We start from the raw sequence: 15,351 nt of genomic DNA, 5'->3' as shown, positions 1-15,351 counted from the left end.
CCCCCTTAGTATGGTGGTCAGTAACATGCGGGAGACTGCGGAGGGGGACATTTTTTTAATTGGGAACTGATGTGCTTTTACTCAATTCGGGAACCTCACAAGCCAAATTTGTAGTATTTTGCACGAATTGCAAGAGATGTTTACAAGTCGACGGTTGAAGTGGAAGCTCGTATTGAGTTTGCTAGAGAATGATTTGCCAAGCCTTCGATAGCTCAGTTGGTAGAGCGGAGGACTGTAGTAGTACAACAGGCATCCTTAGGTCGCTGTTTCAAATCCGGCTCGAAGGACTTTTGCCAAATGCAAATTTTATTAAATACTTGGAAAGTAAAATACTTGGAAAGTAAAATAACAGACAATTTATAATTATATTATATTTCATCACTGAAAATAGATGCCTGTTGCTTTGAGGCTGTGGCCACGTTATGTTTCTGTCCAACACGAATCTTCATTGGTTTCATGTGAGGTGTTTTGGATCCCCATCTCTTGCTATGAACTGGCAAAACAGCAGAATCCCCTTGACAATCTTGATTTCTCAAGGGAAATGAGAGAACACTATACACCATCCAAGATATTAAAATATTGTCAAGGCCCAACACAGCTGAATACTCTGAGGAGATGGCCTGTGAGGCGCCGCCTTTCAACTTTTCCCCCTTAGTATGGTGGTCAGTAACATGCGGGAGACTGCGGAGGGGGTCATTTTTTTAATTGTGAACTGATGTGCTTTTACTCAATTCGGGAACCTCACAAGAAAAATGTGTAGTATTTTGCACGAATTGCAAGAGATGTTTGAATGTCGACGGTTGAAGTGGAAGCTCGTATTGAGCTTGCTAGAGACTGATTTGCCAAGCCTTCGATAGCTCAGTTGGTAGAGTGGAGGACTGTAGGGGTAAAACAGGCATCCTTAGGTCACTGGTTCAAATCCGGCTCGAAGGACTTTTGCCAAATGCACATTTTATTGAATACTTGGAAAGTAAAATACTTGGAAAGTAAAATAACAGACAATTTATAATTATATTATATTTCATCACTGAAAATAGATGCCTTTTGCTTTGAGGCTGTGACCACGTTATTTTTCTGTCCAACACGAATCTTCATTGGTTTCCTGTCAGGTGTTTTGGATCCCCATCTCTTGCTATGAACTGGCAAAACAGCAGAATCCCCTTGACAATCTTGATTTCTCAAGGGAAATGAGAGAACACTATACACCATCCAAGATATTAAAATATTGTCAAGGCCCAACGCGGCTGAATACTCTGAGGAGATGGCCTGTGAGGTGCCGCCTTTCAACTTTTCCCCCTTAGTATGGTGGTCAGTAACATGCGGGAGACTGCGGAGGGGGTCATTTTTTTAATTGGGAACTGATGTGCTTTTACTCAATTCGGGAACCTCACAAGCCAAATTTGTAGTATTTTGCACGAATTGCAAGAGATGTTTACAAGTCGACGGTTGAAGTGGAAGCTCGTATTGAGTTTGCTAGAGTTGATTTGCCAAGCCTTCGATAGCTCAGTTGGTAGAGCGGAGGAATGTAGTGGTAAAACAGGCATCCTTAGGTCGCTGGTTCAAATCCGGCTCGAAGGACTTTTGCCAAATGCACATTTTATTGAATACTTGGAAAGTAAAATACTTGGAAAGTAAAATAACAGACAATTTATAATTATATTATATTTCATCACTGAAAATAGATGCCTTTTGCATTGAGGCTGTGGCCACGTTATTTTTCTGTCCAACACGAATCTTCATTGGTTTCCTGTGAGGTGTTTTGGATCCCCATCTCTTGCTATGAACTGGCAAAACAGCAGAATCCCCTTGACAATCTTGATTTCTCAAGGGAAATGGGAGAACACCATACACCATCCAAGATATTAAAATATTGTCAAGGCCGAACACTGATGAATACTCTGAGGAGATGGCCTGTGAGGCGCCGCCTTTCAACTTTTCCTCCTTAGTATGGTGGTCAGTAACATGCGGGAGACTGCGGAGGCGGTCATTTTTTTAATTGGGAACTGATGTGCTTTTACTCAATTCGGGAACCTCACAAGCCAAATTTGTAGTATTTTGTACGAATTGCAAGAGATGTTTGCATGTCGACGGTTGAAGTGGAAGCTCGAATTGAGCTTGCTAGAGAACGGTTTGCCAAGCCTTCGATAGCTCAGTTGGTAGAGGGGAGGACTGTAGTGGTAAAACAGGCATCCTTAGGTCGCTGGTTCAAATTCGGCTCAAAGGACTTTTGCCAAATGCAAATTTTATTGAATACTTGGAAAATAACATAACAGACAATTTATAATTATATTATATTTCATCACTGAAAATAGATGCCTTTTGCTTTGAGGCTGTGACCACGTTATTTTTCTGTCCAACACGAATCTTCATTGGTTTCCTGTGAGGTGTTTTGGATCCCCATCTCTTGCTATGAACTGGCAAAACAGCAGAATCCCCTTGACAATCTTGATTTCTCAAGGGAAATGAGAGAACACTATACACCATCCAAGATATTAAAATATTGTCAAGGCCCAACGCGGCTGAATACTCTGAGGAGATGGCCTGTGAGGTGCCGCCTTTCAACTTTTCCCCCTTAGTATGGTGGTCAGTAACATGCGGGAGACTGCGGAGGGGGTCATTTTTTTAATTGGGAACTGATGTGCTTTTACTCAATTCGGGAACCTCACAAGCCAAATTTGTAGTATTTTGCACGAATTGCAAGAGATGTTTACAAGTCGACGGTTGAAGTGGAAGCTCGTATTGAGTTTGCTAGAGAATGATTTGCCAAGCCTTCGATAGCTCAGTTGGTAGAGCGGAGGACTGTAGTAGTACAACAGGCATCCTTAGGTCGCTGTTTCAAATCCGGCTCGAAGGACTTTTGCCAAATGCAAATTTTATTAAATACTTGGAAAGTAAAATACTTGGAAAGTAAAATAACAGACAATTTATAATTATATTATATTTCATCACTGAAAATAGATGCCTGTTGCTTTGAGGCTGTGGCCACGTTATGTTTCTGTCCAACACGAATCTTCATTGGTTTCATGTGAGGTGTTTTGGATCCCCATCTCTTGCTATGAACTGGCAAAACAGCAGAATCCCCTTGACAATCTTGATTTCTCAAGGGAAATGAGAGAACACTATACACCATCCAAGATATTAAAATATTGTCAAGGCCCAACACAGCTGAATACTCTGAGGAGATGGCCTGTGAGGCGCCGCCTTTCAACTTTTCCCCCTTAGTATGGTGGTCAGTAACATGCGGGAGACTGCGGAGGGGGTCATTTTTTTAATTGGGAACTGATGTGCTTTTACTCAATTCGGGAACCTCACAAGCCAAATTTGTAGTATTTTGCACGAATTGCAAGAGATGTTTGAATGTCGACGGTTGAAGTGGAAGCTCGTATTGAGCTTGCTAGAGACTGATTTGCCAAGCCTTCGATAGCTCAGTTGGTAGAGCAGAGGACTGTAGTGGTAAAACAGGCATCCTTAGGTCGCTGGTTCAAATCCAGATTGAAGGACTTTTGCCAAATGCAAATTTTATTGAATACTTGGAAAGTAAAATGCTTGGAAAATAAAATAACAGACAATTTATAATTATATTATATTTCATCACTGAAAATAGATGCCTTTTGCTTTGAGGCTGTCGCCACGTTATGTTTCTGTCCAACACCAATCTTCATTGGTTTCCTGTGAGGTGTTTTGGATCCCCATCTCTTGCTATGAACTGACAAAACAGCAGAATCCCCTTGACAATCTTGATTTCTCAAGGGAAATGGGAGAACACTATACAACATCCAAGATATTAAAATATTGTCAAGGCCCAACACGGCTGAATACTCTGAGGAGATGGCCTGTGAGGCGCGCCTTTCAACTTTTCCCCCTTAGTATGGTGGTCAGTAACATGCGGGAGACTGCGGAGGGGGTCATTTTTTTAATTGGGAACTGATGTGCTTTTACCCAATTCGGGAACCTCACAAGCCAAATTTGTAGTATTTTGCACGAATTGCAAGAGATGTTTACAAGTCGACGGTTGAAGTGGAAGCTCGTATTGAGTTTGCTAGAGAATGATTTGCCAAGCCTTTGATAGCTCAGTTGGTAGAGCGGAGGACTGTAGTGGTAAAACAGGCATCCTTAGGTTGCTGGTTCAAATCCGGCTCAAAGCACTTTTGCCAAATGCACATTTTATTGAATGCTTGGAAAGTAAAATACTTGGAATGTAAAATAACAGACAATTTATAATTATATTATATTTCATCACTGAAAATAGATGCCTTTTGCTTTGAGGCTGTGGCCACGTTATTTTTCTGTCCGACACCAATCTTCGTTGGTTTCCTGTGAGGTATTTTGGATCCCCATCTCTTGCTATGAACTGACAAAACAGCAGAATCCCCTTGACAATCTTGATTTCTCAAGGGAAATGGGAGAACACTATACACCATCCAAGATATTAAAATATTGTCAAGGCCGAACACTGATGAATACTCTGAGGAGATGGCCTGTGAGGCGCCGCCTTTCAACTTTTCCTCCTTTGTATGGTGGTCAGTAACATGCGGGAGACTGCGGAGGGGGTCATTTTTTTAATTGTGAACTGATGTGCTTTTACTCAATTCGGGAACCTCACAAGCCAAATTTGTAGTATTTTGCACGAATTGCAAGAGATGTTTGAATGTCGACGGTTGAAGTGGAAGCTCGTATTGAGCTTGCTAGAGACTGATTTGCCAAGCCTTCGATAGCTCAGTTGGTAGAGTGGAGGACTGTAGGGGTAAAACAGGCATCCTTAGGTCACTGGTTCAAATCCGGCTCGAAGGACTTTTGCCAAATGCACATTTTATTGAATACTTGGAAAGTAAAATACTTGGAAAGTAAAATAACAGACAATTTATAATTATATTATATTTCATCACTGAAAATAGATGCCTTTTGCTTTGAGGCTGTGACCACGTTATTTTTCTGTCCAACACGAATCTTCATTGGTTTCCTGTCAGGTGTTTTGGATCCCCATCTCTTGCTATGAACTGGCAAAACAGCAGAATCCCCTTGACAATCTTGATTTCTCAAGGGAAATGAGAGAACACTATACACCATCCAAGATATTAAAATATTGTCAAGGCCCAACGCGGCTGAATACTCTGAGGAGATGGCCTGTGAGGTGCCGCCTTTCAACTTTTCCCCCTTAGTATGGTGGTCAGTAACATGCGGGAGACTGCGGAGGGGGTCATTTTTTTAATTGGGAACTGATGTGCTTTTACTCAATTCGGGAACCTCACAAGCCAAATTTGTAGTATTTTGCACGAATTGCAAGAGATGTTTACAAGTCGACGGTTGAAGTGGAAGCTCGTATTGAGTTTGCTAGAGAATGATTTGCCAAGCCTTCGATAGCTCAGTTGGTAGAGCGGAGGACTGTAGTAGTACAACAGGCATCCTTAGGTCGCTGTTTCAAATCCGGCTCGAAGGACTTTTGCCAAATGCAAATTTTATTAAATACTTGGAAAGTAAAATACTTGGAAAGTAAAATAACAGACAATTTATAATTATATTATATTTCATCACTGAAAATAGATGCCTGTTGCTTTGAGGCTGTGGCCACGTTATGTTTCTGTCCAACACAAATCTTCATTGGTTTCATGTGAGGTGTTTTGGATCCCCATCTCTTGCTATGAACTGGCAAAACAGCAGAATCCCCTTGACAATCTTGATTTCTCAAGGGAAATGAGAGAACACTATACACCATCCAAGATATTAAAATATTGTCAAGGCCCAACACAGCTGAATACTCTGAGGAGATGGCCTGTGAGGCGCCGCCTTTCAACTTTTCCCCCTTAGTATGGTGGTCAGTAACATGCGGGAGACTGCGGAGGGGGTCATTTTTTTAATTGGGAACTGATGTGCTTTTACCCAATTCGGGAACCTCACAAGCCAAATTTGTAGTATTTTGCACGAATTGCAAGAGATGTTTACAAGTCGACGGTTGAAGTGGAAGCTCGTATTGAGTTTGCTAGAGAATGATTTGCCAAGCCTTTGATAGCTCAGTTGGTAGAGCGGAGGACTGTAGTGGTAAAACAGGCATCCTTAGGTTGCTGGTTCAAATCCGGCTCAAAGCACTTTTGCCAAATGCACATTTTATTGAATGCTTGGAAAGTAAAATACTTGGAATGTAAAATAACAGACAATTTATAATTATATTATATTTCATCACTGAAAATAGATGCCTTTTGCTTTGAGGCTGTGGCCACGTTATTTTTCTGTCCGACACCAATCTTCGTTGGTTTCCTGTGAGGTATTTTGGATCCCCATCTCTTGCTATGAACTGACAAAACAGCAGAATCCCCTTGACAATCTTGATTTCTCAAGGGAAATGGGAGAACACTATACACCATCCAAGATATTAAAATATTGTCAAGGCCGAACACTGATGAATACTCTGAGGAGATGGCCTGTGAGGCGCCGCCTTTCAACTTTTCCTCCTTTGTATGGTGGTCAGTAACATGCGGGAGACTGCGGAGGGGGTCATTTTTTTAATTGTGAACTGATGTGCTTTTACTCAATTCGGGAACCTCACAAGCCAAATTTGTAGTATTTTGCACGAATTGCAAGAGATGTTTGAATGTCGACGGTTGAAGTGGAAGCTCGTATTGAGCTTGCTAGAGACTGATTTGCCAAGCCTTCGATAGCTCAGTTGGTAGAGTGGAGGACTGTAGGGGTAAAACAGGCATCCTTAGGTCACTGGTTCAAATCCGGCTCGAAGGACTTTTGCCAAATGCACATTTTATTGAATACTTGGAAAGTAAAATACTTGGAAAGTAAAATAACAGACAATTTATAATTATATTATATTTCATCACTGAAAATAGATGCCTTTTGCTTTGAGGCTGTGACCACGTTATTTTTCTGTCCAACACGAATCTTCATTGGTTTCCTGTCAGGTGTTTTGGATCCCCATCTCTTGCTATGAACTGGCAAAACAGCAGAATCCCCTTGACAATCTTGATTTCTCAAGGGAAATGAGAGAACACTATACACCATCCAAGATATTAAAATATTGTCAAGGCCCAACGCGGCTGAATACTCTGAGGAGATGGCCTGTGAGGTGCCGCCTTTCAACTTTTCCCCCTTAGTATGGTGGTCAGTAACATGCGGGAGACTGCGGAGGGGGTCATTTTTTTAATTGGGAACTGATGTGCTTTTACTCAATTCGGGAACCTCACAAGCCAAATTTGTAGTATTTTGCACGAATTGCAAGAGATGTTTACAAGTCGACGGTTGAAGTGGAAGCTCGTATTGAGTTTGCTAGAGAATGATTTGCCAAGCCTTCGATAGCTCAGTTGGTAGAGCGGAGGACTGTAGTGGTGAAACAGGCATCCTTAGGTCGGTGGTTCAAATCCGGCTAGAAGGACTTTTGCCAAATGCACATTTTATTGAATACTTGGAAAGTAAAATACTTGGAAAGTAAAATAACAGACAATTTATAATTATATTATATTTCATCACTGAAAATAGATGCCTTTTGCTTTGAGGCTGTGGCCACGTTATTTTTCTGTCCAACACGAATCTTCATTGGTTTCCTGTCAGGTGTTTTGGATCCCCATCTCTTGCTATGAACTGGCAAAACAGCAGAATCCCCTTGACAATCTTGATTTCTCAAGGGAAATGAGAGAACACTATACACCATCCAAGATATTAAAATATTGTCAAGGCCCAACACGGCTGAATACTCTGAGGAGATGGCCTGTGAGGGGCCGCCTTTCAACTTTTCCCCCTTAGTATGGTGGTCAGTAACATGCGGGAGACTGCGGAGGGGGTCATTTTTTTAATTGGGAACTGATGTGCTTTTACTCAATTCGGGAACCTCACAAGCCAAATTTGTAGTATTTTGCACGAATTGCAAGAGATGTTTACAAGTCGACGGTTGAAGTGGAAGCTCGTATTGAGTTTGCTAGAGAATGATTTGCCAAGCCTTTGATAGCTCAGTTGGTAGAGCGGAGGACTGTAGTGGTAAAACAGGCATCCTTAGGTTGCTGGTTCAAATCCGGCTCAAAGCACTTTTGCCAAATGCACATTTTATTGAATGCTTGGAAAGTAAAATACTTGGAATGTAAAATAACAGACAATTTATAATTATATTATATTTCATCACTGAAAATAGATGCCTTTTGCTTTGAGGCTGTGGCCACGTTATTTTTCTGTCCGACACCAATCTTCGTTGGTTTCCTGTGAGGTATTTTGGATCCCCATCTCTTGCTATGAACTGACAAAACAGCAGAATCCCCTTGACAATCTTGATTTCTCAAGGGAAATGGGAGAACACTATACACCATCCAAGATATTAAAATATTGTCAAGGCCGAACACTGATGAATACTCTGAGGAGATGGCCTGTGAGGCGCCGCCTTTCAACTTTTCCTCCTTTGTATGGTGGTCAGTAACATGCGGGAGACTGCGGAGGGGGTCATTTTTTTAATTGTGAACTGATGTGCTTTTACTCAATTCGGGAACCTCACAAGCCAAATTTGTAGTATTTTGCACGAATTGCAAGAGATGTTTGAATGTCGACGGTTGAAGTGGAAGCTCGTATTGAGCTTGCTAGAGACTGATTTGCCAAGCCTTCGATAGCTCAGTTGGTAGAGTGGAGGACTGTAGGGGTAAAACAGGCATCCTTAGGTCACTGGTTCAAATCCGGCTCGAAGGACTTTTGCCAAATGCACATTTTATTGAATACTTGGAAAGTAAAATACTTGGAAAGTAAAATAACAGACAATTTATAATTATATTATATTTCATCACTGAAAATAGATGCCTTTTGCTTTGAGGCTGTGACCACGTTATTTTTCTGTCCAACACGAATCTTCATTGGTTTCCTGTCAGGTGTTTTGGATCCCCATCTCTTGCTATGAACTGGCAAAACAGCAGAATCCCCTTGACAATCTTGATTTCTCAAGGGAAATGAGAGAACACTATACACCATCCAAGATATTAAAATATTGTCAAGGCCCAACGCGGCTGAATACTCTGAGGAGATGGCCTGTGAGGTGCCGCCTTTCAACTTTTCCCCCTTAGTATGGTGGTCAGTAACATGCGGGAGACTGCGGAGGGGGTCATTTTTTTAATTGGGAACTGATGTGCTTTTACTCAATTCGGGAACCTCACAAGCCAAATTTGTAGTATTTTGCACGAATTGCAAGAGATGTTTACAAGTCGACGGTTGAAGTGGAAGCTCGTATTGAGTTTGCTAGAGAATGATTTGCCAAGCCTTCGATAGCTCAGTTGGTAGAGCGGAGGACTGTAGTGGTGAAACAGGCATCCTTAGGTCGGTGGTTCAAATCCGGCTAGAAGGACTTTTGCCAAATGCACATTTTATTGAATACTTGGAAAGTAAAATACTTGGAAAGTAAAATAACAGACAATTTATAATTATATTATATTTCATCACTGAAAATAGATGCCTTTTGCTTTGAGGCTGTGGCCACGTTATTTTTCTGTCCAACACGAATCTTCATTGGTTTCCTGTCAGGTGTTTTGGATCCCCATCTCTTGCTATGAACTGGCAAAACAGCAGAATCCCCTTGACAATCTTGATTTCTCAAGGGAAATGAGAGAACACTATACACCATCCAAGATATTAAAATATTGTCAAGGCCCAACACGGCTGAATACTCTGAGGAGATGGCCTGTGAGGGGCCGCCTTTCAACTTTTCCCCCTTAGTATGGTGGTCATTAACATGTGGGAGACTGAGGAGGGGGTCATTTTTTTAATTGGGAACTGATGTGCTTTTACTCAATTCGGGAACCTCACAAGCCAAATTTGTAGTATTTTGCACGAATTGCAAGAGATGTTTGAATGTCGACGGTTGAAGTGGAAGCTCGTATTGAGCTTGCTAGAAAATGATTTGACAAGCCTTCGATAGCTCAGTTGGTAGAGCAGAGGACTGTAGTGGTAAAACAGGCATCCTTAGGTCGCTGGTTCAAATCCAGATTGAAGGACTTTTGCCAAATGCAAATTTTATTGAATACTTGGAAAGTAAAATGCTTGGAAAATAAAATAACAGACAATTTATAATTATATTATATTTCATCACTGAAAATAGATGCCTTTTGCTTTGAGGCTGTCGCCACGTTATGTTTCTGTCCAACACCAATCTTCATTGGTTTCCTGTGAGGTGTTTTGGATCCCCATCTCTTGCTATGAACTGACAAAACAGCAGAATCCCCTTGACAATCTTGATTTCTCAAGGGAAATGGGAGAACACTATACAACATCCAAGATATTAAAATATTGTCAAGGCCCAACACGGCTGAATACTCTGAGGAGATGGCCTGTGAGGCGCGCCTTTCAACTTTTCCCCCTTAGTATGGTGGTCAGTAACATGCGGGAGACTGCGGAGGGGGTCATTTTTTTAATTGGGAACTGATGTGCTTTTACCCAATTCGGGAACCTCACAAGCCAAATTTGTAGTATTTTGCACGAATTGCAAGAGATGTTTACAAGTCGACGGTTGAAGTGGAAGCTCGTATTGAGTTTGCTAGAGAATGATTTGCCAAGCCTTTGATAGCTCAGTTGGTAGAGCTGAGGACTGTAGAGGTAAAACAGACATCCTTAGGTTGCTGGTTCAAATCCGGCTCAAAGCACTTTTGCCAAATGCACATTTTATTGAATGCTTGGAAAGTAAAATACTTGGAATGTAAAATAACAGACAATTTATAATTATATTATATTTCATCACTGAAAATAGATGCCTTTTGCTTTGAGGGTGTGGCCACGTTATTTTTCTGTCCGACACCAATCTTCGTTGGTTTCCTGTGAGGTATTTTGGATCCCCATCTCTTGCTATGAGCTGACAAAACAGCAGAATCCCCTTGACAATCTTGATTTCTCAAGGGAAATGGGAGAACACTATACACCATCCAAGATATTAAAATATTGTCAAGGCCGAACACTGATGAATACTCTGAGGAGATGGCCTGTGAGGCGCCGCCTTTCAACTTTTCCTCCTTTGTATGGTGGTCAGTAACATGCGGGAGACTGCGGAGGGGGTCATTTTTTTAATTGTGAACTGATGTGCTTTTACTCAATTCGGGAACCTCACAAGCCAAATTTGTAGTATTTTGCACGAATTGCAAGAGATGTTTGAATGTCGACGGTTGAAGTGGAAGCTCGTATTGAGCTTGCTAGAGACTGATTTGCCAAGCCTTCGATAGCTCAGTTGGTAGAGTGGAGGACTGTAGGGGTAAAACAGGCATCCTTAGGTCACTGGTTCAAATCCGGCTCGAAGGACTTTTGCCAAATGCACATTTTATTGAATACTTGGAAAGTAAAATACTTGGAAAGTAAAATAACAGACAATTTATAATTATATTATATTTCATCACTGAAAATAGATGCCTTTTGCTTTGAGGCTGTGACCACGTTATTTTTCTGTCCAACACGAATCTTCATTGGTTTCCTGTCAGGTGTTTTGGATCCCCATCTCTTGCTATGAACTGGCAAAACAGCAGAATCCCCTTGACAATCTTGATTTCTCAAGGCAAATGAGAGAACACTATACACCATCCAAGATATTAAAATATTGTCAAGGCCCAACACGGCTGAATACTCTGAGGAGATGGCCTGTGAGGCGCCGCCTTTCAACTTTTCCCCCTTAGTATGGTGGTCATTAACATGTGGGAGACTGAGGAGGGGGTCATTTTTTTAATTGGGAACTGATGTGCTTTTACTCAATTCGGGAACCTCACAAGCCAAATTTGTAGTATTTTGCACGAATTGCAAGAGATGTTTACAAGTCGACGGTTGAAGTGGAAGCTCGTATTGAGTTTGCTAGAGAATGATTTGCCAAGCCTTTGATAGCTCAGTTGGTAGAGCGGAGGACTGTAGTGGTAAAACAGGCATCCTTAGGTCGCTGGTTCAAATCCGGCTTGAAGGACTTTCGCCAAATGCAAATTTTATTGAATACTTGGAAAGTAAAATACTTGGAAAATAAAATAACAGACAATTTATAATTATATTATATTTCATCACTGAAAATAGATGCCTTTTGCTTTGAGGCTGTGGCCACGTTATGTTTCTGTCCAACACCAATCTTCATTGGTTTCCTCTGAGGTGATTCGGATCCCCATCTCTTGCTATGAACTGGCAAAACAGCAGAATCCCCTTGACAATCTTGATTTCTCAAGGGAAATGAGAGAACAGTATACACCATCCAAGATATTAAAATATTGTCAAGGCCCAACACGGCTGAATACTCTGAGGAGATGGCCTGTGAGGCGCCGCCTTTCAACTTTTCCCCCTTAGTATGGTGGTCAGTAACATGCGGGAGACTGCGGAGGGGGTCATTTTTTTAATTGGGAACTGATATGCTTTTACTCAATTCGGGAACGTCACAAGCCAAATTTGTAGTATTTTGCACGAATTGCAAGAGATGTTTACAAGTCGACGGTTGAAGTGAAAGCTCGTATTGAGTTTGCTAGAAAACAATTTGTCAAGCCTTCGATAGCTCAGTTGGTAGAGCGGAGGACTGTAGTGGTAAAACAGGCATCCTTAGGTCGCTGGTTCAAATCCGGCTCGAAGGACTTTTGCCAAATGCACATTTTATTGAATACTTGGAAAGTAAAATACTTGGAAAGTAAAATAACAGACAATTTATAATTATATTATATTTCATCACTGAAAATAGATGCCTTTTGCTTTGAGGCTGTGACCACGTTATTTTTCTGTCCAACACGAATCTTCATTGGTTTCCTGTGAGGTGTTTTGGATCCCCATCTCTTGCTATGAACTGGCAAAACAGCAGAATCCCCTTGACAATCTTGATTTCTCAAGGGAAATGAGAGAACACTATACACCATCCAAGATATTAAAATATTGTCAAGGCCCAACGCGGCTGAATACTCTGAGGAGATGGCCTGTGAGGTGCCGCCTTTCAACTTTTCCCCCTTAGTATGGTGGTCAGTAACATGCGGGAGACTGCGGAGGGGGTCATTTTTTTAATTGGGAACTCATGTGCTTTTACTCAATTCGGGAACCTCACAAGCCAAATTTGTAGTATTTTGCACGAATTGCAAGAGATGTTTGAATGTCGACGGTTGAAGTGGAAGCTCGTATTGAGCTTGCTAGAGACTGATTTGCCAAGCCTTCGATAGCTCAGTTGGTAGAGCAGAGGACTGTAATGGTAAAACAGGCATCCTTAGGTCGCTGGTTCAAATCCAGATTGAAGGACTTTTGCCAAATGCAAATTTTATTGAATACTTGGAAAGTAAAATGCTTGGAAAATAAAATAACAGACAATTTATAATTATATTATATTTCATCACTGAAAATAGATGCCTTTTGCTTTGAGGCTGTCGCCACGTTATGTTTCTGTCCAACACCAATCTTCATTGGTTTCCTGTGAGGTGTTTTGGATCCCCATCTCTTGCTATGAACTGACAAAACAGCAGAATCCCCTTGACAATCTTGATTTCTCAAGGGAAATGGGAGAACACTATACAACATCCAAGATATTAAAATATTGTCAAGGCCCAACACGGCTGAATACTCTGAGGAGATGGCCTGTGAGGCGCGCCTTTCAACTTTTCCCCCTTAGTATGGTGGTCAGTAACATGCGGGAGACTGCGGAGGGGGTCATTTTTTTAATTGGGAACTGATGTGCTTTTACCCAATTCGGGAACCTCACAAGCCAAATTTGTAGTATTTTGCACGAATTGCAAGAGATGTTTACAAGTCGACGGTTGAAGTGGAAGCTCGTATTGAGTTTGCTAGAGAATGATTTGCCAAGCCTTTGATAGCTCAGTTGGTAGAGCGGAGGACTGTAGTGGTAAAACAGGCATCCTTAGGTTGCTGGTTCAAATCCGGCTCAAAGCACTTTTGCCAAATGCACATTTTATTGAATGCTTGGAAAGTAAAATACTTGGAATGTAAAATAACAGACAATTTATAATTATATTATATTTCATCACTGAAAATAGATGCCTTTTGCTTTGAGGCTGTGGCCACGTTATTTTTCTGTCCGACACCAATCTTCGTTGGTTTCCTGTGAGGTATTTTGGATCCCCATCTCTTGCTATGAACTGACAAAACAGCAGAATCCCCTTGACAATCTTGATTTCTCAAGGGAAATGGGAGAACACTATACACCATCCAAGATATTAAAATATTGTCAAGGCCCAACACAGCTGAATACTCTGAGGAGATGGCCTGTGAGGCACCGCCTTTCAACTTTTCCCCCTTAGTATGGTGGTCAGTAACATGCGGGAGACTGCGGAGGGGGTCATTTTTTTAATTGGGAACTGATGTGCTTTTACTCAATTCGGGAACCTCACAAGCCAAATTTGTAGTATTTTGCACGAATTGCAAGAGATGTTTACAAGTCGACGGTTGAAGTGGAAGCTCGTATTGAGTTTGCTAGAGAATGATTTGCCAAGCCGCCGATAGCTCAGTTGGTAGAGCGGAGGACTGTAGTGGTGAAACAGGCATCCTTAGGTCGCTGGTTCAAATCCGGCTAGAAGGACTTTTGCCAAATGCACATTTTATTGAATACTTGGAAAGTAAAATACTTGGAAAGTAAAATAACAGACAATTTATAATTATATTATATTTCATCACTGAAAATAGATGCCTTTTGCTTTGAGGCTGTGGCCACGTTATTTTTCTGTCCAACACGAATCTTCATTGGTTTCCTGTCAGGTGTTTTGGATCCCCATCTCTTGCTATGAACTGGCAAAACAGCAGAATCCCCTTGACAATCTTGATTTCTCAAGGGAAATGAGAGAACACTATACACCATCCAAGATATTAAAATATTGTCAAGGCCCAACACGGCTGAATACTCTGAGGAGATGGCCTGTGAGGGGCCGCCTTTCAACTTTTCCCCCTTAGTATGGTGGTCATTAACATGTGGGAGACTGAGGAGGGGGTCATTTTTTTAATTGGGAACTGATGTGCTTTTACTCAATTCGGGAACCTCACAAGCCAAATTTGTAGTATTTTGCACAAATTGCAAGAGATGTTTGAATGTCGACGGTTGAAGTGGAAGCTCGTATTGAGCTTGCTAGAAAATGATTTGCCAAGCCTTCGATAGCTCAGTTGGTAGAGCAGAGGACTGTAGTGGTAAAACAGGCATCCTTAGGTCGCTGGTTCAAATCCAGATTGAAGGACTTTTGCCAAATGCAAATTTTATTGAATACTTGGAAAGTAAAATGCTTGGAAAATAAAATAACAGACAATTTATAATTATATTATATTTCATCACTGAAAATAGATGCCTTTTGCTTTGAGGCTGTCGCCACGTTATGTTTCTGTCCAACACCAATCTTCATTGGTTTCCTGTGAGGTGTTTTGGATCCCCATCTCTTGCTATGAACTGACAAAACAGCAGAATCC

At 41.4% G+C, this 15,351-nt stretch overlaps 1 non-coding gene across 1 annotated transcript; it reads left to right on the top strand.

Moving 5' to 3' along the window:
• Positions 1-12,456: 12,456 nt before the first annotated feature.
• Positions 12,457-12,542, top strand: TRNAY-GUA (transfer RNA tyrosine (anticodon GUA)). The gene is given in 2 exon segments: positions 12,457-12,493; positions 12,507-12,542. It is a non-coding gene; the product is annotated as a tRNA-Tyr (tRNA).
• Positions 12,543-15,351: the final 2,809 nt, after the last annotated feature.

Source organism: Ambystoma mexicanum, chromosome 1p (assembly GCF_040938575.1).
Source record: "Ambystoma mexicanum isolate Mex_15411 chromosome 1p, UKY_AmexF1_1, whole genome shotgun sequence".
Classification (NCBI taxonomy): domain Eukaryota; kingdom Metazoa; phylum Chordata; class Amphibia; order Caudata; family Ambystomatidae; genus Ambystoma; species Ambystoma mexicanum.
The sequence above is the reverse complement of the archived record's forward strand: the minus strand, read 5'-3'. Positions and strand labels throughout refer to the sequence as shown.